At 40.6% G+C, this 24,195-nt stretch overlaps 1 long non-coding RNA gene across 1 annotated transcript; it reads left to right on the top strand.

The window, feature by feature from the left end:
* The first annotated feature begins 124 nt into the window (after positions 1–124).
* On the top strand, positions 125–21,808 carry LOC122807768. The gene is made up of 2 exons (XR_006365721.1): positions 125–413; positions 13,090–21,808. It is a non-coding gene; the product is annotated as an uncharacterized LOC122807768 (long non-coding RNA).
* Positions 21,809–24,195: the final 2,387 nt, after the last annotated feature.

The raw sequence follows: 24,195 nt of genomic DNA, 5'->3' as shown, positions 1-24,195 counted from the left end.
AGCGCAGCCCCCGCCCTAAGCCATATCCTTCTCACGCATTTCCCTCCCCCTGCATAATGTACATGCTGGAGGTGATGTGAGTGGCTACTCCTAGGTTAGTTTGAATAATGCTCCATATCAGTGGTGATTTCGCACCACTGACATCACGGCCACTGATCCAATTAGCACATATAAACGGCTAACTCCCGCCTCTCGCTCCTTCCTTCATTGATGAGCTAGAGAGGTGGGTGCACCTATTGGCTGTCGGCGAAAGCATCTTTTTTTGGAATCTATAGATGTGGGTCAGCGTCGTTTTGTTTGTCCGGTTCGGAGTTCCTCCACGTGGGCTACTAGGAAAGGAACGGAGCATGTTTTGGCGTTTTAACTCAAGTTTAGAAGACCATCCTTATGTGGCTTACTTCGGTGGCTAGGAGGTAAGTGAGGGATGGGATGGGGTCTGGGGATTTATATTTGTGAAGGAAGCAGCATTTTTTGTATGTTTGTGTGTGATTGAAAAAAGCAGGGGCTAGGGAAGTATGTAATTGTGTGATTTGAAAGTAGCAGGGCAGCGCTTGGGATTTATATTTGTGAACCAAGCATTTTTTGTGTGTGATTGAAAAAAGCAGGGGGCATGGAAGCATATTGTGTGTGATTGAAAGAAGAGTCATTAATTACTTTGGTTAGTGTCCAATTTAAGGTTCAAGTATGTTTAGCTGTAGTAATATAAGGGTTGGAGAGTAACTGTAATATTATTGGTATGTGAGTGTCCAGTTTAAAGGGACAATCCCAGCGTTTAAAATTCGGGTCTAAACTATAGATGACTGAAGCTACACCAGCTTTGCTACGTCACTCATTCCCACCCAGTGTCTTTTTCTTTTAGATATCCTGTCTCACTCTTGTTTTGTTTCCCCATGTGAATCGAATGGCTGTCATTCGAGTTCCTAGTGATTTTCAGTAAAAAATGTGTATTTTAGGTTTTTTAAATTGGAAATATTGCAACAAGAAGTTGTAAGCATCTATACTACTGCAGCACATAATTGCATTAGCCATTTTGCCAAGATCGCTATTTTTTCAATACTCGGAGAGACTTGTGTGTAGTGGTAACATAATAATTCTATCTATTCCTTTTTAGTTTTTACAGCTGTTTCTGCTGACAACAGCAAGTCATCTTTCTTGCACTACGGGTCAGTTTCCAGGAGCAGTGCATCTACGTGCATGAATGTTAAACTGAGCAAAGGTTCCCGATCTCGAAGAGCAACGGCCACATACTGCCCACTAATCACAAACAATCATTTCCTTTTTTTAACATTTTCTTCTTTTGATAGCGATCGGTAAAGTCACTGAAGATTAACAGCGGCCAAGTTCAGTGCAACGCAGTTAATACTAGCGATCAGCTTTCTAGATGAGCCGATCCCATTGCATACTAGCAATGTTAAAGGGATTAGGGGTTCTGATGCTTCAGGAATGTCTTTTCTGTTCCAAGCAATATGGCAGTACGTATCTATGGGGAAAAAGTAATGCACAATACACACTGCCACAGCGGTCCAACTTGAAAAGTTGCAAGAAAAGGCCAGCCGGATAAGAAATGGACTATAAGACAAGGGTTATAAGGAGTACTGGAGATATTACAGGAACTAAATTTATTCACACTTGAATGCGGGTGAAAGATATGATGTGGGTACACAAGACACTTAAACAGTATGGTGATATACAGCTGAAGAGGAAAGTTGTGGGGGAGGAGAGGGCATGCATGATGGACTAAGAGTAAAAAGATAAGTGTTAGAAAGTACTTTTCACCAAAAAATAGTTAATAAATTAAACTGATTACATTTATGATTAAAGTACAAAGAATATGAAATAAGCAGAATGTTTATAATCGTATAGTCAAAGGATTGGTTCAACTAGTCAAACAACTGCGACACTAAATGATTATATTAATTCTTTCACTGAAACTCGTAGGTAAATTCAGGGTTGCAGGGGCGGCATAGTCTATCCCTGCTTTCAGTATGTGCAAAACAGATTAATCCTGGGTAGTACATCTACAAACCTCAGTCCTGATAGTTACAACAACGGGACATTTGCAGGATCAAGATCACCTACAGCATGTCTCTGAAAAGAAACAAAAGCTTCAGGTGGAAACTCACATGGACATACATGTGACATTAATACACCAGGGATGGTGGCCTAATGGTTAAGGTGTTACCTTGCAAACACTGTGCAGGGTTTGAGTCTCGCAAGGTATAATTGGCTAGGCTTAAAATGGCTTGCAAGAGCAGTTCGCTTAGTACTAATCTATGAACATATGAGCCACAAAGACGTAGAGTTGTCTTCTTACAGTAAGATGCTATTTGATTCTCGGCTAGCATGTCTTTGTGGAGATATGCATGTGAATGGGCATGCCTTTGTTGAAGGTTGTCAGGGCTGGCAACTCGGCATGTAAAATCTTCTGCCAATCATTAGCGGACTGGAGTTCTGCTGTGGTGACCCCCCCCCAGCCAGGAAAAGCCCAAAGACACCAACAGACGTCATCTCATCCCCCAATCAAACTGAAGGACTACATGCTATATGGCGGCAATGTTAACCACTACTCTAAGTCTCCACCCTAACAGAAATTAAAATTGAATGAGCTGGAGGATAGTGCGTTCTATCGTATACGAAAATAAAAACAAGGTAAGAGCAGAAACTGGAGGGCAGTATATGGTTGAAGGATACTTTAATGTGGTAGAAGATATTCACTGAAAATATTTAGACTTGGTAAAAGAAGCAAGTTAGTGTCAGTGAAAGTGATAAGCTGAAGTTTGTAGCATAAGGAAGAACTGCCACATGTGACTCATCAAACACAGGGCAGTTTATTTTGGACACATTTTGGTTTGGTGAAGGTCAGTGTGGGGAAAGCTCTGTATTCCTCAAAGGTACAAACAGTCTCTGAGTCAATTGTTTTAATAAAGGTATGCATAGGATGAGGCCACCTACAAAGGAGATTATTTTTTTCAAAAAAAATATTTTAATTCTGCTGTAAATTCTGTGCCCATTCCCATGCAGAATTAAACTGAATATTGCTTGTGCCAGGGCACCATTGTTTAATGTACTCCCACTTAATTTTTATTCACAAAGTTAGGTCAAGTAGAAATGTTTATGGTGCATAGCTCTGTAGTAAGACTAATGATTTAGTGTTCTTCATAATGGCTATAATGGTTTCTAAAAATGGAAGAGCATACTATATAGGTAGAAATTCAGAAGTGTCTCAAGAATGTAACAAAGTTTTGTTGGACTGCATCCACGGGAAGAATTTAACCCCATGACTGACTTGTTCAATGCCTGTTCAATCATTTTCTGGGTTTTGTCTTCTCATCCAGTCATCTATACTTCCATTAGTTGTATATGTATGTTTTTGTGTTATTTTCCCTTGCCCTTGAGGGTTGAAAGGGTCTGGTTTATGTAACCAGGTTAGCATATTAAATAAATTTAAATTCAAATAAAATTATTAATCGCTGTATAATTCATTGGTGTCTAGAATTTACCACAACAGCGTCTCCATGCAGCCCCTAGACAGTTCTGCATCTGTAAGAAAATGTTCCTCAGGATGCTTTTTTTTAATGAGAAGCATCTTTATGAATTATTTATAACCTGGGCAATCATAACGAGCCATATTAATATTCTGTTGCAAACCTAATATTTCAGGTATAGTCGTTATCAATTAACATTACAAAGCTCATTCAGTTCTTGCCTTCCTTAAACCTCATTCCTCCTCCAAAACATTGTTCTGCATGTAATGTTTCCACAATTCCCATTTATTTCTACATAATTTGCTCCTACCCCTTTGTAAAGATCCTACTTGCAGTTCTTTTATCTCTGTTACAATATTCACTATTTCAAGTATGGTTGGTTTAGATTTTATTTCCATTTCCTAGTTATTGCTTTTGTCAGCCACCAGAATTAAACTCCGCAAGGACCTACTATGTGTAAATAATTTCCTCAGTTATGCCAATTCCAATTTGTTTACTCACTATTTCTGACGGTCTGCAGGGAATTTTTAAAGTCTGTCAACTCATTATGCTCCCCAAAAAATGTTATCCGTAACCTTTCTTCCCCATCACACATCTAACATTCACAAGCTACCTCAGGAAAAATTCTGTGGAGTCTGCTTGTGGTGTAAAAATACATATGCAAAACACTTTCAAGCAAAAATCTTGGATCTGGTGATTGTTGCATATTTGGGAGCCGTACATGTATCCTTCCATTGTTTCTTTGTGAATTGCTTATCCAGTATCTCTTCCTAATGCTTTCTCACCTCTTCTGATTGATTCATGTAAGTTGTCATGCAATAGTTTATATGCCCTAATAATTATCCTTTTTTATTTTAATGGGTGTAAGATTACTTCGTCGCGACCTAACTTCAGTGAATGGTTGTTTATCAAAACACAAATCAGCAAATGGCCATTCATCAGACATTCACATCAGCGAAGGTTTTCCCCAGGGAAGCAAATTACTTGCCCAACATATGGAATTTTGCCCTTTTCCACACTGTAGTGTGATCTTGGAGTTGGTATATATGTTGGGGGTTTGGGGTGTAGCCCCCCACTTTGGTGGATTTGGTATACTGCAGTGTCTGCATGTTTGCTGATGTGAATGTTTGGACAGCCATATGCTGATTGTGTTCAATGAACGACCATTGAAGTTGGGTTTCGATAAGTAATAGACCCTTTTTAACATCAGGTTCTACTAAATCCTCTCTAGCCTGCAGTCCAAATGTATTCTTAGCCTCTTCCCATTCTGTTGCCTTTCCCTCTGTTGCTGGGGATGCTTTCCTACTTCCACATCAACAAGGACTGTGGAGAGTTCACTGTTCGCAGAGACTGTCGTACAGTATCAGATCTATGTACTGGATTGTAATCCAGGACTTTATTAAATTTAACCTGCTAATTTATGAGCTTTTGTGTTGTGCTTCTTGTTCAACCAGAGGGTTTAGATGTTGCTTTACATCCTGTAATGCTGTGTAATGTAAATGGCAAGTTTACAAAAAGCTGTATTTTGCCCTATAATACGTTACTGGAAGCCTCCATCCCCTCTCCTCCATAATTTGAAAGCAACTGCTAGCAAAGTTGCCTCTCAACATAAGTTTTATTATAAATATAAACTGTCTTATTTGCAGTTCTGTATAGGTACACTTTATTTAAAAAAATATATGGCTGCTGTTTTATGATTTTTTTTTTTTTTTTTGCAAAACTCCACTACTATCTGCACCATCCAAATATCCCATCTGTGGCCTGAGTAAAATTTAGGACATCTGCTTTCAAAGACTTTCCCAAATGCTTACCAAGTGTGTGGTGATATGGAACCTTGTCCACCTCTTACTGCACTCTTATCCTTCCTGATCAGATCTAACAGCAATAATACTACCTTAAATCATGTAATAAATGTTTATAGTATGTTGGAAATGGACAAAAACACTTGGGGAATGAACTGGTCCAAGGACCCTTTACAGTTATTTCCCCCACTACACATCAAATGAACATGTTGTAGGCTTCTGTACAGATGGCAGAGGTAAAATTCCCCATGTGTCACTTGGACAAAAAAAAAGCCAAGGGGAACAAAATCAGTTTTCCATTGGAAATCATTGCTGGCATGTGACTTCTAATGTGCCAGCAATGATTCCCTTCTTTTGGAAGATTTCTCCCTAGTTTGAATTGTCACAATCATGGAGCTGATGTATACACACATTAGGGGGCTCCCCCATCAGAGAGGTTGCAGAGGGGGGCCCTTAACCTAATAAAGATGCTTAATTTTTCCTTTCTTCCTTCTGGGTTTTCATTTTTTTTTTCCTTCCTCTTTGCTGTTCAGTTTGTTGATTTGTAGTAGAATGCATATTAGAATGTAGTGTACATTTAATGTCTAAATATTCATATAAAGATGTTAATACTTTTAGCCAGAAGTTGGGTACTGCATCTGGGCCTAGTGTTTTCCAGTTATGATCTTTGCTTCACTTTGTTTCAATTTCTCTGTCTTACTTCATCCCATTTCATATCCTGTTCATTTGAACTTATTTTTTCTTTTACTTTTTCTATCCATTCAGCATACTTATGTTCCACAGGATCTTCATAGCTATTTTGCCAAAATGTATTTATTTCTGGGGGGGGGGGGTTGGGTTTTTTGTTTTTTTGGTGGTGTTTCACTTCTGCCTTTTTTTCTTTTTTTTTTCAATTCTCTAAAACCTTTTTGGGTCAACAACACTCAGGAATGTGTAGGTCATCAGTAAATTGCTTATTTTGTACTTTTACATTTATTGGCATACCTTCTACATTTTGTGTGCTTATAATTTTCAGTCTAACTTGTGACCATGCATGATAGATCCTGATCTGTTCTGATACCTTGCGTTGCTTTTATCACATCTGAGTATTGTTTATCTGTTCCCTCTTCTGTACTCTTCTAACAGCGACATGTCTTGTCTTAACTCCTTTGTAGTTCTCTCTGTCACTTCCATGATATCTGATTTCTTCCATTCCTTGCCCTTATTGCATTGTTTGTGGTAAGACTCTTGTTAATTTAGCTGCAAATTGCCTATTTACTTCTGTTACACAGATTTCTGTTGACAGTTTAAGTACCGTGTTCATTTGTTTACTCAGACTTCTAAGATTTTGTGTTGACATTCTGTGATATTTAATATGTCTATCCATCTGTATTAAATAGACTTTTACCTTTGCTCTCCCTTTGCTTCACAGATTCTACAGAAAGTTTATAAACTTCTTCCTGTGATATTTTGTCTTAAGCTGCATCCTGCATCATCTGTTGCTCTTTCATAATAGGGCTTCACTTGTCTATCTCTACACAACATTGACTGCATCAGTTGCCAATGTTTGCTCCTGCAGTTGCTGTGCAGCTCCATCTATACTTTTGTACTCATTTTCTGCTGACTGCTGTAGAGAATCATGTGACAAGTGATCACATGCTTCCTGTTCCGCCTGTTTTATCCTTTGTTACTCGTTGTTCTATCCAGCTTTGCCATTACCACTGTAGGATTTGATGCACTAAATCATTCACCTCTTGGGTAACCCATGACTTCAGTTTCTATATCTTCACTGTTGCTAATCCTCTCTCACCTTTTGCTTTCTTATTTTTTGTATTGTGAAATTTTGCATATCCAGATGCCTTTGCCTGTATTTCTCTGCAACTCTTTGGTGCTGTTTTTTGGTCCTGATTTGTTTTGCTTTTTCCAATTGGCAAATATTGAACCCTATTAAATATATTATACTTTCCATATTTCTTCCTTTCTGTTTTCCGTACTTTGGGGACTAATTGTTCCACCATCCTGTGACATACATTGGGTTAGACTTTTTCCAAAGTAATTGGTTCACTTTGCAAATATTCCATAACGTCAGCATCTCTAACTTCTATTTTACTCATCTTCTGTTTTAGATTCCCCTTTGTGATCTCTGATGTACCTAATGTGGACTTTTGGAAGTTTGCTGTGATAATTTGCCTTTAAGACTGTAGAAAAGTATAGGAATAAGGGGAGGCTAGTTAATCTATTTCTTTATTAACCGTATCTATAAGGGTTAGAAGTGTAGTGTTAGTACTATGTGAGGTATGGAAGCCATGTTTTTCAAGTATTTCAGAGATGGTGGATGTAGCATGATGGTTGAGAGAGAACTCATAAGCAGAGTTAAGTCAGATTCTGACTTCATGGCAATTATCGTACTATTCTCCCATGAACCTAAGATCACTTTAGGTCTAAGGTTAATTATGTCTGTTTAATTTCCTACTTTGTGTAGATAATGTGTGATGGTTTCCAAAAAAGGGAACGTGGAATTCCAAGATTGACCTGTTTATAAGGATTGAGACAAGATGGGCAATGCTAATGGCTGCTGTTTAAGGTACTCATTTGGAAAAGCTGAAGCTGAGTATGGTTTGAGTATTATATACAGTGGGGGCCCTGGTTTGAAGGTGAAAGTGGACGTAGTGATATATGGCTGTTGGGCAGTGTTGGGATTAGATATGAGAATCTATGGTTACGAATTTCATTCCATCTATGAAATAAGAGATGAATTCTATTACAGGTTTGAGTGACTTCTTTTTGGGTGGGGGATTAGGGTTGAAATTTGACCAGGATGCAAGATTCCTTTAATAGATGACTGGAATCTTTTTAGGGTTGTGTTAGCTATTCAGAGTGCTGTTCTAGCATACATTTTTGCCTTATTTGCTTTTTATTTCAGATGTGGAGCATTCTAAAATATTGTGATGTATTGTATTTCTACCAATCTTTCCACATTTATTTATCCTGCTTTAGCATCCAACTCTTGTTGGATATCCAAATTGCATTATTTGTTCTTCCTATCTTCTGTCTAGGAGTTGTCCGGCTATTTTGAAAGTTGCATTGAATTCATTTAAAGCATCATGTAAGGGTAAGAGTTTTTGGATATTTCAATTAAAAGATAATAGGGTAGTAATGCGTATGTCTGGTTTAAACTTGGACAGATGTTATTTGGTTCAAGTTCTCCAATTTTTTCCAGTTTGGTTAAAGTTCATGAAGCCTGTGTTACATATTTATTGCGTTTTCCTGTTGCAAAAAAGAAAAAATTATCCTAGTTTCCAGTCTTTCCTGACCTAGAGTAGTCCAAATACAGGCTTTGCTGTATTCTGGACTTTTGGAAAGTTCCTGTGTTATCCATTTTCTTTCTTGGATAAAGGGAGGCTTCTTTGTTCACCAGTGGCCGTGGGGGGCTTGGAGCAGCCAATCTATCACTGGAGCTTGGAGCAGCCAATCTATCCCTGGAGTGTTCCCAGCACAAGAATCTGGTAGTCTATTGTCTGTTTTGGGCCAATTTCTAGCTCTCAAGTCCCCCCTGTATAAAACCCGCATCTGGCAACGCTGCTTAATTGGGTTTAAACCATTCTGGGCTCCACAAAGTCTGCTCTTCACTTTTTCCCTTAGAACTGATCTAGTTCTCATAATAAACACCTTATTCACCCTCTCAAACTCCTGAGTACCTTGTTCCCCAGTGGCCCTTTTTTCAATTATAAAGGAATTCCCAATACTATTCTAGCATGTCCAAAGGTCAGTTGTCAATCTCCCCTCCAGTCCAGCTGGTGAATCTGGGAATCTTGAGGCAATGTTACAACTGCCTCATGTACACAGACAACCCTCCTCCCCAACAAATTGCAACACATGAGAGATGCAACCATATAGCCAAACTGAGGAGAAGGAAACCACACTCACTACAATTCCAGTCACGCATAGACCTACCACGACAGCAAACCAAACGCACAAAAACATACTCTGCTCTAAATTAAAAATCTGCCTAAGCAGCAGAGACCTCCAAAGCAGACACCCAAGCAACCGCTACCCCAAACATGTGCAACACATAGCTCACAAAGCCAGTGTGCCGAACCATCACAGCCCTTAAGGCTAAACACACCTGATACACTTGTAATAGGTGACTCTATCAGGCACACTTGCATCCCGCTCACCATGCTGAACAAGGTCACGGTGAGCTGCCTGTTGGGTGCTAGGATCTGCCACAACACAAGCACTTGGGTCACTCCCAAGGCAAGTACAAATATGACTGTCATTGTCCATGCTGGTGTGAATGACCTGAGACTTACCTCCCTGAACTACATGAAGAGACACAGAGGAGCTCTGAGCATGTAGCCCAGGCCGGTATGACCCTGACCTTGAGTAGCATCTTACCCTCGCCAAGAATGATGCCACAATATGAAGACACTAGCAATTTCAACAATTGGCTTAAGTATTGGTGTCATTCAAAGGGGATCCAATGCCTGTCAGCCTGGGATGACATGCTCGACAAGCCATGATGCTTCACTAGGGACAGCTTGCACCTGTCACCCTTGGGCTTTCTGATATTGGCAAAGGCTCTTGCCACCCCCATAGTGCCTTTTTTAGGCAAGGCTCAAGACAACCCCACCTCCATAGGTATCACAAGGGATAAGAAACTAAGTAATGCTACTCAGTGCCAGAAGCCTAAACCTCAAGATGCATGCACTCTATGTTCTTAGCATGGAGAACATGGATATCTGTGCAGTAACAGAGAAACCTAGTTCAAGGCTCCCGAGAGCACCCCAGCACTACCAGGTTATACATCATACCATGTTTTTTTGCCCCAAAACTTGGACCAAACCACAAAAGGAGGGGGAGTATCAATATTCGTCAAAGATGCCTACACCTCCAGGTTGGTGGCATAGCACAAAGCATCAGAGACTATCCATGTGGAACTAACAGTGGGTAAAACTGCCTTCCAGTTTATAGCCTGCTACAGACCACCCTCCCAAACCCAGGAACCCCACTCTGCCTTCCTGAGAACGCTGGAAAATATGAAGGGGTCTCCAAACACCATTGTATTGGGCGACTTCAACTACCCAAACAGACTGGGAGCATTACTCTAGCTCCAACACCATAGCCCAAAGGTTCCTGGAATTTATAAACTCAAATGCTATGGAACAACTTGTTACCTCTCCCACAAGAGGGCAAACTTACTGGACCTGATCACCAACATGGGGACTCTATGCTCCAGACCAGAGGTGTATCCCTCACTGGTAAGATCGGACCATAAACTAATCTCACTAGATATTCACATCCCGACCCCGGCCCCTGCCCAGAAAACCACAGTGATAAACTTCTCTAAAGCAAAATTTGCACTCATCAAAACAGAGGTGGAATCCTTCAAAGCCCCCGGGCCTGTGGAAAATACGGCCCAGACTGCAGAATCCTTTATAAACACATGCATCATGCAATCCCAAACAAAACCAAGACCCAATCCTCCAAAGGCAGGTGTCCTGTCTGGTGGACATAAACAATCTATACAATAGGAGGAAGCTACTACATGAGTAAAATCCCAAAAAGGGAAGGCATCTGTGATCAGTATTAGCAAAAAACTATGGGCACTCATAAAAATCATCTAAGGCCAGCTTCGAGAGAAAAATTGCGCAGGACACTAAGGATAATCGCAAGGCTTTCTTTAGTTATGTTAGGAACCTGGGTGGGAATTCCCCAGATATGCTCAGAATTAGTCCAAAATGACAAAATACACAGATCCCACAGACATTACCAACATCCTAGCTGACAGGTTCAGCGCAAACTTCTCCCCCCCCCCCCCTTCCCCACCAAAAGGGCAAATATCTATCCTAGCAGAGTGCTGCCCACCTGACATCTCAGATGCTCAGGTAAGAGCTACCCTCTCCAAAGCAAAAAAACACAGAATCAATGGGACCAGACAGTGTCCCGGGCTGCGTCCTACATGAACTCCAAGAAGAACTAAACCCAAACATAAAACTACTGTTCAATCTCAGCCTTACTACAGGATATGTACCCAAAGACTGGCGTACAGCAACAGTGGTCCCTCTCCACAAAGGTGGTGCCTCAACAGATCCTGGAAACTATTGCCCCATAAGCCTGACTAGCTTGGTCTGCAAAGCTATGGAAAGGATCATCATGGACCTAATAAATAGATATTGGGGACCTACAGACACTGGATCCTACCCAGTTCTGCTTTAAGGGCAGATCCTGCCTCTTAAACCTGGTAGATTTCTTTGAAACAGTCACCAAGGCCATTGATGAGGGGAAGGTGGTCCACACAGCCTACCTGGACCTCGCAAAAGCCTTAGATACAATACCCCACTCAGGCATTATAGATGAGCTCACCAGCTTAAATATAAACCCCTATGTCACTAGATGGATTGCAAACTGGCTCAAGGACAGAACCCACATGGTTAGAATTGCTGGAGCCATGTTAGACTCCAAACCGGTTACAAGTGGTGTCCCACAAGGCTCAGTCCTGGGACCTCTCTTGTTCGGTATATATTTCTCGGAGGTACAGGCCAACACGGAAGGACTGTGGCTGACCAAGTTCGCAGACGACTGCAAACTGGGTGCCATAATTGACTCCAGCCGACACAAGTATCCTCCAAAAGGGCCTCATAGAAACAGACAAATGGTGCCAGAGCCATGGCCTCAAGCTAAATGCCAAAAAGTGTATAGTCATCCCCTTTGGCAAAAACAGTGCCCACAAATTACCACATAGGTGGTAATCAAAAGTACAGAAGAAGTAATTGGGGACCCAAGTTGATGGTAATCTCTCATTTGACAACCACGTGGCCAAAGTGGTTAGAAACATTTTATATAGCCCACCTAATCATGAAGGGATTCGCATCTAGATCAGGGGAGGTCATCGTGCCTCTTTACTCATCCTTCATCAGGCCCATAATTGAGTACAATGCCCCTTTTGGGATGTACCTTACCAGACACCTGCAGCAACTGGTAAGACCCCCAAAAGTACCTCACCAAGAGGATCAAAGGGCTCAAACAGATGCCATATGCTGCCCGGTTAAAGAAACTCCAGCTCTACTCAGTGGCATACTGCCTGTTAAGAGGTTCTGTGCCTGATGTATAAAGCCATGTCCAACCCGGAATTAATGGGCATGCTGCACCTCAAAATCCAAATCCCATCGAGCTACACTCTTGAGACTTGAACCTCAGCATTGAAATATAGGACATGCTGGAGGGACAGATTCATAACCCGGAGGCTCCCTTCACTCTGGAATAAAAAGGCTCCCTTCACTCTGGAATAAAATCCCATTCCAGGTTAGGCAGGCAGAGTCCCTCATTGACTCAGAGGAATCTTGGCGAGTGGATGGGAAGATCGTAGGTTTACCCCGGGTATCACTTCTGTGTCACTGTTAGACAGAGGCACAGTATACTAACCTCAAAAAAGGGCATAGCAAAATAAATTTAAAAATGGGTGGCAAAAGCCAAACAGTCTGGCTAGGCTTATAAATGCCCTAGGGCAGTTAGCCTAGTATGAACCTGTATATGTAAGTTGTTGGCTGCTGTGAGAATGACGTTACTAATTGTAAACGTAGAGTGTGCAATATTTATATACCACAGTGCCTGGCTAGCTGTGATTTTCCTTTTGAAAAATGTCTAGGACAGTTAATCAGTGTAGTTATCTGCAAAGGTATTTGGTGGTGGTAGGTTTTGTATCGTATTATAAGGAGGTTCTTAGTGACTTAGGATAGTCTGTGGGGAGCATCAATGATGGCTTTTTGCCTTTTTTTTTTTTAACATACAGTATGTTTACATTAATGTTTTGTCCTTCATAGATCTTTGGGAAACTGGTTACCTTGAACTTGATTGGAACCAACTGTTGAAATATTTGGAAGCCATCTTTGGGAAACTGGTTACCTTGAACTTGATTGGAACCAACTGTTGAAATATTTGGAAGCTTCAAGTGCTCCAATGAATACTGCATCCTCTCGATCTGTGAATCGGTAAACACTTCCATGACAACTGAATAGCATTCCTGATGCCTTACATTGTAGGCACAATCTGTGAACAGTAAATTTAGATGAAAAATGAGCCACATCACTTTATAAACCAATACAGTAATAGCATTCAAAATGTTTACAAGTAAATGGATAGGATGAGATGGGGGTAAATGTGCTCAATGTATGCAAACTAGTTCCAGATGACTTGATTCTTTATTTGAATTGGCTGTTTAGTGCCAGAAATTGAGAAGCCGGTACAGTGTTCTGCTGTTTTCTAATTTTGTGTATAAAGTTGGCTCTAATATGTGTACTTAGTTATACAACCAGTTGTTGCAAGGCCTAGTTGGGTGAATTGCAAGACTTGGGTGGGTAGGCAGCTCTAAGAATTGAGGGTGTTTTATGAACACTGCAATTTCCTTTCCTAACATCTGAAGTTCCAAAATTTATTTTAAGACGGCCTGGAAAAGGTCCAAAGAAGCTTTCTGGTGCAGCAAATAGAAAAAGAAAGGCCCAGAGAATTGCAAGTGGATAGTTTGTGCTTCAGTGATGCGATTTATGCAGTCTAGTACGACATTAGACAGTCAGTGGCAAGACTGGGACAGTGAAATGCTTTGAGCGGCAGATTTCTCTGGTGCCAAGCAATCACTTCCAGCCCAGGTGAAAGTGACAGTTCCTGCCAAAGTCCCAGCGATGCTTGCTGTATGGTAGATGTTGAGAATACTGGTACTGGATGCAAGTCCTGAGTCGGGTGTGATAATGGCTCTGACCTTGCAGGTGGTAATGCAGAGTGTGGAGCTCAGTGTCTGAGGCATCCATTGACTGTATTCCTCTGTTCAGTGCTAGGAGCAAGTCATGTAATCTGACCAAGGAGGAAAATAAGGAAGTCAGTCCAGTAATGCACAGGGAAGTCTATGGTGACCCTGGTAAATGGCCAGATCCCATGGATGATTAAGTTTGCTGTCAAGTGCTGCAGGGCCTGTTCAGATAATGAATCTGTTTCCCCTATGATCACCATAGAAGATTCAATCCTATCTTTTATAATAAACTTGCAAATGGTGACAGTCAGAAGGTCTTGGTTGGTGTATTCTGAAAGTAGTGACTGGAAAAAATTGGGACAAAAGCTTACAGAACACGAGCGGTCAGTGAAACCTAAAGCAACTGCTGCTAAGTGCAGTGACTTGCATTTGAGGCTTAAGAATAGCTCCACCATTGATCACCAGCATGAGAACAGAAGTCTGAGAAAATACTGGAAATGTTCTGGAAAGACTGCAATCTCAGTACTTGTCCCAACATAACTTGGCGTTTAGGGGTAGTGAGTATCGACTCTTTACAAGTGGTAATGGCAACTTCCTCTGGTTAGTGCAGCTGTTTGATCCAGTAATAAAAGAGCATCTTCGTTTCAGTAATGCTGAGATCCATTATCACTACCCGGGGAGAACCATTCAGAATGACTTGATAATGTTAATGTCCAAGTCTGACACTATTTTGCAAAAGATAAGAGATGCCAAGTACTATTCCATTATATTGGATTGCAGTCATCAGGAACAGATGTCACTGGCTGTCCGTATTGCTGAATGCAATGAAAGTGTGGAAGCTAAGGAGTACTTGTCCTTCCTCCAGGTTACTGAGACTACTGGTGGTTTTCTGACATTGTATTAAATGAACTCAAAGTTTGAGAGTTCCCCTCAAAAACTGCAGAGGTCAGAGTTATGACAATGGCTCTAATATGAAGGGGAAACATTCTGGTGTTCAGGCAAGAATCTGGTCTTTAAATCAATGTGCATTGTTTGTACCCTGTGGCTGTCGTAATATCAATCTAGTAATTGGTGATGCTGCAAGTCTTCAGTAGATGCAGTTTCATTCTTTGGTAATCTGCAACTAACGTGCACTCTGTTTACATCCTCTACTCAGAGGTACAAAATATTTCGGGATGTCTCTGGTCTAACTAAAGCCACTGTGTGAGACCAGGTGGGAGTGTAGGGTAGAAAGTGTGAAAGCAGTGAGATACCAAGTGGGTGCAGTTTATGATGCCTTAGTTTCAGTGGCAAAAGTTACAAAAGGGAAGAATCCTAATGCATATTCAGAAGCAGCAGTACAATGAAAAGTGCTTAAGTTTTAATAGTGCTGGTATAATGTATTAATAAAGGCTGGACAAGTCAGTAAACTTTTACAAAGCTAGTCCATGCAAATTGATCAATCAGTGATTCTGCTTGAACTGAAAAGGTTTTTAACAGAAGGGCCACAGGGTATGAAAAGGCAAAAGTGACTGCTACTGAGCTAGTGACCCAGGAAAGAGGACGCTTTTTGGTTATGAAGCCAGGTTCACTCAACTTGCAGCTCATAGTGCTGCCTTTGGCTTCCTCTACAACATACAAGACCGCTCTGTTTCTGATTATAAGCTTTTGCAGCTCAAAGACTTGCAGAATCTTTTAACCCACAATGACTTTGCTGATATCGATGCAGTAGAGCTGTAGGCGGAACTGAAAACCCTTTGCCACATTAATCCAAAGGGATTCAGTGCTGGATGTCCTTAATATAATGAAAAAGCGAGGGGTAGTGGTAGCTCTGCATTTTGTTGACTCTGCCAGTTGCATCTGGGGCGAGAAGCTTCTCCAAACTCAAACTGATCAAAACATACTTAAGTACTATGCTACAGGATAGACTTGTGGGCTTGGCTATTATTTCTATTAACGAAATATCTTGCCAGACTCTGCTGTTATAATAGCACAGTGCAAGGCAAGAAAAGTGCGGTTTTATAAGTGGCTAGGTATGACTCTGACAGTGTGCAAATTTTGTATGACTTCAGAACAGTTGTAAGCTGAAGGCGCAACAGTTCTGTAGTATGGGAGTTCTGTAGGGAAGCACTACAGTGGAGTTGGCAGGTAAGCACAAAGTATGGTCAGCTATGCACTTCTATATTGTAACTTACCTGAATGGCTATAACGAAGCTGACTAACCATGTTCTTGCATCTGCTGATGTTTCAGCATGTGTACTGAAGGTATAGTTGCCTACTGCCAATAGGGTCACTGCCAGTCTTTGATCAATTATCTGACAATGGTACAGTATATTTAACATGAATTGTGACAAGCCTACTGTTTTTAAGTGACTCAAGACAGTTTGAACAAGTATAACATTTCACTGAAACATTGCATATAGAAATGTCACAGACTGTCTGTATTGCTGAATGCAATGAAACTGTCGAAGGAAATGTGTATTTTTCTCCTTCCTCCAGGCTACTGAGACTGCTGTTGGCTTTCTCCAGTGACATTGTGTGAAATGAACTCAAGTTGGGGAGTTCCACTAAACTGCAGTGGCCAGGGTTATGACAGTGGCTGTTAATATGAAAGGAAACTGTGTTCAGGCAAGAATTTAATTTGGTCTTTACATCCACATGCATTTCTTGTACCCTGTGGCTGTCGGTCTCAATCTAGTAATTGCTGATGCAAAGTTTTCAGATGCAGTTTCATTCTTTGATAATCTGCAATGAATGTACACTGTTTACATTCTCTAACTCTGGTACAAACTATTTTCGTCATGTCTGGTCTAATTGTAAAGCCACTTCGACCAGGTGGAAGTGTAGGGTAGAAAGTGTCAAAGCAGTGTGATCTGAGGTGGGTGCACTTTGCAATGCCTTGGTTTCAGTGGCAGAACTTACAAAAGGCAAGGATCCTAAGGCATATCTGAAGCAGCATTGCTGAGCAGTACAAGTGTTACGTTTTAGTAACACTGGTAGTGTTACGTTTTAGTAACACTGGTAGTGTGGTATGATGCATTAGTAACACTGGTAGTGTGGTATGATGCATTAGTGAAGGTTGGACAAGTTAGTAAATGTTTGCAAAGCTCTTCCATGCAAATTGATCAAGCAGTGATTCTGCTTGCTGAACTGAAAAGGCTTTTAACAGAATACAGGGTCACAAGGTACAAAAAGCAAAAGCAACTGCTACTGAGCTAGCCTAGCTGAAGCATTGGAGGTAGGATTGAAGTTTCCTGGTGCAGAGTAGGTGAGACACAGGAAAGAGGCTTTTTGGTTATGTTTAATTATTGTAATTAGTCCTGAGCAACAGAAGTCAACTTTCAACACTTGTTGATGTTGCACTGTCATCTGTGAAGGACAGGTTCACTCCGCTTACAGCTCAGTGCTACTTTTGGCTTCCTCTACAACGCACAGGAACTCTTGGTAGTTACTGAAGGCATTTCAATTCTGTCCGTTAACCTATTTTGCATTTGCTGATATTGATGCAGTACAGCTGTATGAGGAATTAAACAGTGATAATCCCTTTGGAGTAATGGCAGTGCTGGATGTCCTTAATGTAATAAATGCATATTCGTGGAGATATTACCAGAGGTAGCGCTGTGCATTTTGTTGACACTGCATGTGACAGTTGCATCTGGGGAGTGAAGTTTCTCCAACCTAACAAGTACTATGTTACGAGAAACTTGTGGGCTTGGCTATGATCTCCATTAATTGATCTTGCCAGATGGACTACGCTGATAACTGATTTGGCACAAAGTGCAGCTTTTGTAAGTAGCTGGGGAGAATTGACAGTGTGCATGATTTCACATGGGATGTACCCTGTAGTCTGATCCTTTCAGCGGAAGGTATAACAATACTGTTCAATGCCAGAGTTCCTGTAGGGCAGCACAAAGTACCGTCAGCTAGGCACTATTCTGTGCTGCTGTAACTGACCTACTTGGATTGTTAGAACAAGTTGAACCCTATTCTATCTGCTAATGTTTCTTCCACCATAATGGTGTGGTTGCACAATGTAAGTAGGGTCATTGCCAGTTACAGTATCTATACAGTGACAAGTGTGCCAACTGAACACTTGTTTTAAGTGCCTCATGCAGACATGATAACATCACAAACATTGTCTCAGTCCATTTTGTGAATGCAATGAAACTAAGGAAAGGGGTACTTTTTGTCCTTCATGTTACTGGGACTACTTATGGATTTCTCACTGACTGCTTAAGTTTGGGAATTCCACTAGAGAACTGCAGAGCCCAGGGTTATGACATCATTCTGGTGTTGCAAGAATCTTGCCTTTAAATCCGCATGCATTTTTTTGTACCATCAGGCTGTCTCAATCTTGTAATTAGTGATGCTGCAAAGTCTTCAATAGATGTTTCATTCTTTGGTAATCTGCAACTAATGTACACTTCTCGTGATCATGTCGGGTCTAACTTTAAAGCCACTTTGAGACCAGGTGGAAGTGTAGGGTAGGAAGTGTCAAAGCAGTGTGATCTGAAGTGGGTGCACTTTCCAATGCCTTGGTTTCAGTGGCAGAACTTTAACGATAAGGATCCTAAGGCATATCTGAAGCAGCATGGCTGAGTAGTACAAGAAGTGCTAAGTTTTTAATAGTGCTGGTGGTCTGGTATGATGTATTGGTGAAGGTTGGACAAGTCGGTAAATGTTTGCAAAGCTCTTCCAGGCAAATTGATCAAGCAGTGATTCTGCTTAATGAACTGAAAAGTATTTTAATATAGTACAGGGCCACAAGGTACAAAAAAGCAAAAGTAACTACTACTGAGCTAGCTGAAGCACTGGAGGTAGACTTGCAGTTTCCTGGTGCAGATGAGGCGAGACCCAGGAAAGTGGAGGCTTATCAACCAAATGACTAGTCCTGAACAGAATAGTCAAACTTCAACACTTGTTGTTGTAATCTGTGAAGGACAGGTTCATTCAATGTGCACCTCAGTGCTACTTTTGGCTTCCTCTACAACATACAGCAACTCTTGGTAGTTACTGAGATGTCTGTAACCCACATCTCATTACTCCGTTATCAGTGCTGGATGTCAGTGTAATAAAGCGCGCATTAGTGAAGATATTCCCACAGGTCATGGTAGCTCTGAACATTTTGTTGACACTGCTAATGTCAGTTGCATCTGGCGATAGAAGCTTCTCTAAGCTGCAACTAACTTGAGTACTATGTGACAAGATAGACTTGTGGGCTTGGCTATGGCCTCAATTAATGAGGTATCTTGACAGACTGATATAATTGATTTGCTCAGTGCAAGGCATAAGTGCAGCTTTAGTAAATAGCTAGGTAGGGAAAGGAATAGTGTGCAAATTATGCATGATTTCGCGTCTGATTTACCCTGTAGTAAAGATTTTAGTGTAAGGCATAACAATTGTGCAGTATGCCACAGTTCCTGTAGGGAAGCTTCAGAGTACTGTCAGTTGTGCACTGTTCTCTACTACTGTGATCTGAATGGCTATGCATCTGCTAATGTTTCGGGGACTTGGCTAGGTTTGTATAGAACCTAGGGCTGATTTTAGGTTCATTGTGTAGTTGCATAATGCCAATAGGGTCAGTGTAAGGCATATCTGAAGCAGCATGGCTGAGTAGTACAAGAAGTGCTAAGTTTTTAATAGTGCTGGTGGTCTGGTATGATGTATTAGTGAAGGTTGGACAAGTCAGTAAATGTTTGCAAAGCTCTTCAGGCAAACTGATCAAGCAGTGATTCTGCTTGATGAACTGAAGGTATTTTAATATAGTACATGGCCACAAGGTACAAAAAAGCAAAAGTAACTACTACTGAGCTAGCTGAAGCACTGGAGGTAGAATTGCAGTTTCCTGGTGCAGATGAGGCGAGACCCAGGAAAGTGGAGGCTTTTATCAACCAAATGACTAGTCCTGAACAGAATAGTCAACTTTCAACACTCTTGTTGTAATCTGTGAAGGACAGGTTCATTCAATGTGCACCTCAGTGCTACTTTTGGCTTCCTCTACAACATACAGCAACTCTTGGTAGTTACTGAAGGTATTTCAATTCTGTCTGTAACCCACTTTGAATCTGATATTGATGCAGTACAGCTGTAGGAGGAATTTAACACCATCTCATTACTCTGATTATCAGTGCTGGATGTCAGTGTAATAAAGCGTGCATTAGTGAAGATATTCCCACAGGTCATGGTGGCTCTGAACATTTTGTTGACACTGCTAATGTCAGTTGCATCTGGCAGTAGAAGCTTCTTCAAGCTACAACTAACTTAAGTACTATGTGACAAGATAGACTTGTGGGCTTGGCTATGACCTTGAGGTATCTTGACAGACTATAATTGATTTGCTCAGTGCAAGGCATAAGCGCAGCTTTAGTAATTAGCTAGCTAGGGAAATGAATAGTGTGCAAATTATGCATGATTTCACGTCTGATTTACCCTGTAGTCAAGATTTTAGTGTAAGGCATAACAATTGTGCAGTATGAAAGAGTTCCTGTAGGGAAGCTTCAGCGTACTGTCAGTTGTGCACTGTTCTCTACTACTGTGACTTACCTGAATGGCTATGCATCTGCTAATGTTTTGGGGACTTGGTAATGGCTAGGTTTGTATAGAACCTAGGGCTGATTTTAGGTTCATTGTGTAGTTGCATAATGCCAATAGGGTTAGTGCCCGTCTTTAATAAATTACTAGACAATGGATGCACTATCTTTCAGAGGGAATGTGCCAAGACTGCAGTAGATGTGGCAGTTTGTACAAGTGTAACATTTCACTGTGAAACATTGCATATAGAAATGTACATTAAATGGCATCAGGGGAATAAAACCAAACATTTACAATGTCTGAAGCATGAAATGAACCAGCTAAATGAATGTCTTGACATTACTCAAGTGGACCTGACAGTTTGGCAAGTTAAACATTTTAACAGTCATACAGTCATACATTACATAGAAATATGCTTAGTAGCCAGCAATGAAATAAAATCTGACTATTTCAATGTCTTTAACATGAGCTATGCCTAACCTTTTCAAAATTACTCAAGCAGACCAGACACTTTTTGTCCATGTTACACATTTATTGTAAAGTATTGCATATAGAAATGTATGAATAGCAGCAAATAAAATGACACATTTTGATGTCCAACATGAAGTGCATCAACTGAAAACTAATGTCGTCAACTTCAGTGGATCAAGTTTTGTACAAGTTCACTTTTTACTGTAACACTGCATTTAGAAATGTACATCTAATAGCCAGCAAAGGAATACTTTGACAATTTCTTTCACATGAAGGGTGTCAATTCAAGTGGACCTCACACATTTCATTGTCAAACATGACATATAGAAATGTACATCTAATGGCAGCCGTGGAATAAAACCTGACTACAGTGTCTGAAGCATGAACTGAACCAGCTCAATGAATGTCTTGAAGTTACTCATCTGGACCTGCCACTTGCAAGTTAAACATTTAACTGTCAAACATTGCATATAGAAATGTCTAGTAGCCAGCAATTTAAATAAAATCTGACTATTTAAATGTCTTTAGCATTAATTGTGCCAACAAACCCAATGTTTTAAATCAAGCAGATTGGACAGTTTGTACAAGTGAAACGCTTATTGTTGAAGACTGCAGTTAGAAATGTTCATCTTTTGGCCAGCAAAGAAATAATTAAATGACAATTTCCAATCACTTTCATATGAAGTGACAATTCAAGTGTACCTGGCAGTTTAGGCAAGTGTCAAACCTTGCATATAGAACTGTACATGTAATGGGACAGACAATATTAAAATTTCATGTCTAGTAGCCAGCAATGAAATAAAATCTGACTATTTCAATGTCTCTAGCATTAATTGTGCCAACTGAAACCTGACAGTTTGTACAAGTGCAAAATTTTACTGGCAAAGATTGCCTATAAAAAATTTACTTGACAAGCAATGGAGTAAATAATTTGACAAGGTTTCTCGTCTTCAAATTATTTGAGTGGACCTGATAGCAGTACACTGCTGTTCTTTTAAAACTGAATTTAAAGGTAGCACATCCATCTGCAACCCATTGCCAATACAATTCTGAGAAATCCAGTGTTAAGTTGTATGCATAGTTCAAGATGTCACTGTAGTAACACTGCTTTCCCTTTTGGCCTTTGGGTCAGCATACACCTGGCAGCACCACCACATCACAATGTGTAGCTGAAGTAGTCAGGGTGTATAGTAACAATGTAGAGTTGCTGCTACACTAGTCCAAATGAACTTCTACACAAACATCAATGCACTTTGCAATAAAAGTTAATAGTCTCTTGACTGCAGATGAACACTACACTAGCAGCAGATCAACCAGGTTTAAGGATAATTCGGCCTTCAATTGCAGTCAAACTACAAGCTGTATTGCTTGGGCTTTTCATCCATTTTAAACATGGAAAGAACTGGAGTGTTTTGTGGGAGTGACCTATCTGTGGGTGTGGCTCAAGGGTGTTCCTTGTGTTCAGTGTGGGTGGGGCTTAAGGGGTGCCAGAGCAGTACTTTGCCTAATGCACTGTTTCAGCTAAGGCTGGCCCTCCCCCCTCACGAGTAAACAAGTCTCTGAAACCATCATGCTACGGATGAACAATTTATCTGAAGTCTTGAAAATGAATTCATATGTAAGAAATGTGTAAAACATCCACAGTTCTACAGAATGTAGATAAGTATGTGATAGTCTTGTAACCTAAACGTTCTAATTTCGTTTTCAACATTTCATTCTAAAGGCTGGTGCATGACAGTTTTAAGAATACAGAACATATAGCCAAACTGTTAGTTCCATCACTTTCCAAATACACCAATGCAGCAGACCAATAACAAGACTATTTTGGAATGTAAGTAAAGATCACGGTTAGCTTCAGTAAAGTGCTTTTCAAGTGGACTCCACGATGTCCAGAGTAAAACAGTGATTATCTCCAGCAGAGGTACAGTTCTGGATTGTGGACAGCTGAGCTTTGGCCAGTTTCTCTACATGCATCCTTTTAAAGACTGCAATTTATCAGCAGTCTTAGCTCCGCAGTAAGGATATAGGAAGGCATTGCAGATGACATTTTGGAAAATGTCATTTGTACTATAATCCCAGATGAGTGCTCATATATAGGCCCAAAAGCCTGGATTAATTTTAACTGGTGTCTTAGGCTGCTGTGAAAATTGTATGCATGCAATGTGAACTTTCTGACCCTAGAATTCATAACATACCCTCATGTTTAGAACACGGAAACTTAAAGGAGACTCTAGCTATACAACAGCTCTTCACTAACTAGCTTAAGACCTCTTTTTAGCCTTCTTGCTTACAAATATTAAGACTATGGATGGTTCTGTTTACACTTAACATCCTCAAATACACCGGGATGTGCAAGGCTCGTGCACCAAAAACCGTGATAATGAGGATGGGTGTCTCTTCAAAAACTGACTAGGTGGGATACCAGTGTGGTCAATGAAAATGACAAGAGTATTGGTGTCTACTTGGGGAGGTAAAGTGGGTGGGAATGTTTAAAGTAAAACTGTCATTTACCTGAGCCAATTACTGTGTGGGACGTTGGCTTTTCCTGACCAATTCCAGTTTAAAAAGTAAATGTCAACCCACCTGAAGTAGGACTGTATGCATTCAGGTTTAAGAACCAGTTTTACAGAACAGGCAATGTAGTAGCTCAAATGGATTATATAGAAGGTTTGATGTACACATCCAATAGATGCTTGTTAATGGTGGTGGCTCGAACTAATCTGACAGAAGCAAGAAATACCTTGTCATAAGAAATGTCAGATTATGTTTAATGGCATTGGTCGGTCTGAAAGTTCTTTCCTCTATTGTTGTCTCAGTTGAATGTATAAGTTTTCCCCTTAGTGTATTTAATGACAATGTGTTTTAGGTGATTTCCCATACCTCTCAACTGTCCAACTTTCCACAGAATATCCAGATTTTTTTTGTGTTCCACATAAAATTTGTGGTTCTGACAAATCACTAGTTTCAGACTTTATAGCCCACATAAAACCTCTTACTGTGGCAAATAAGTGCAATGTTTAGAATCTGTTCCTGTTTTTCCCCTACCCCAATTATTTTAGGGTTTGTCCAGATTTCTTGTGTTAAGATGTTAATGTGGTTTTGCCAATGGTGAATTTGGTTCATTCAGCAAGTAGCTCGTCAGCGGCCCCCATCCTGGCTGTTTACATCCTTAGTTATGGCTGGACCTAGTTGAGTAAATGCTTAA

Source organism: Protopterus annectens, chromosome 7.part1 (genome assembly GCF_019279795.1).
Source record: "Protopterus annectens isolate FY-2018-M chromosome 7.part1, PAN1.0, whole genome shotgun sequence".
Classification (NCBI taxonomy): Eukaryota; Metazoa; Chordata; order Ceratodontiformes; family Protopteridae; genus Protopterus; species Protopterus annectens.
Note: the sequence above shows the minus strand (reverse complement) of the source record. Positions and strands in the feature narration are given on the sequence as shown.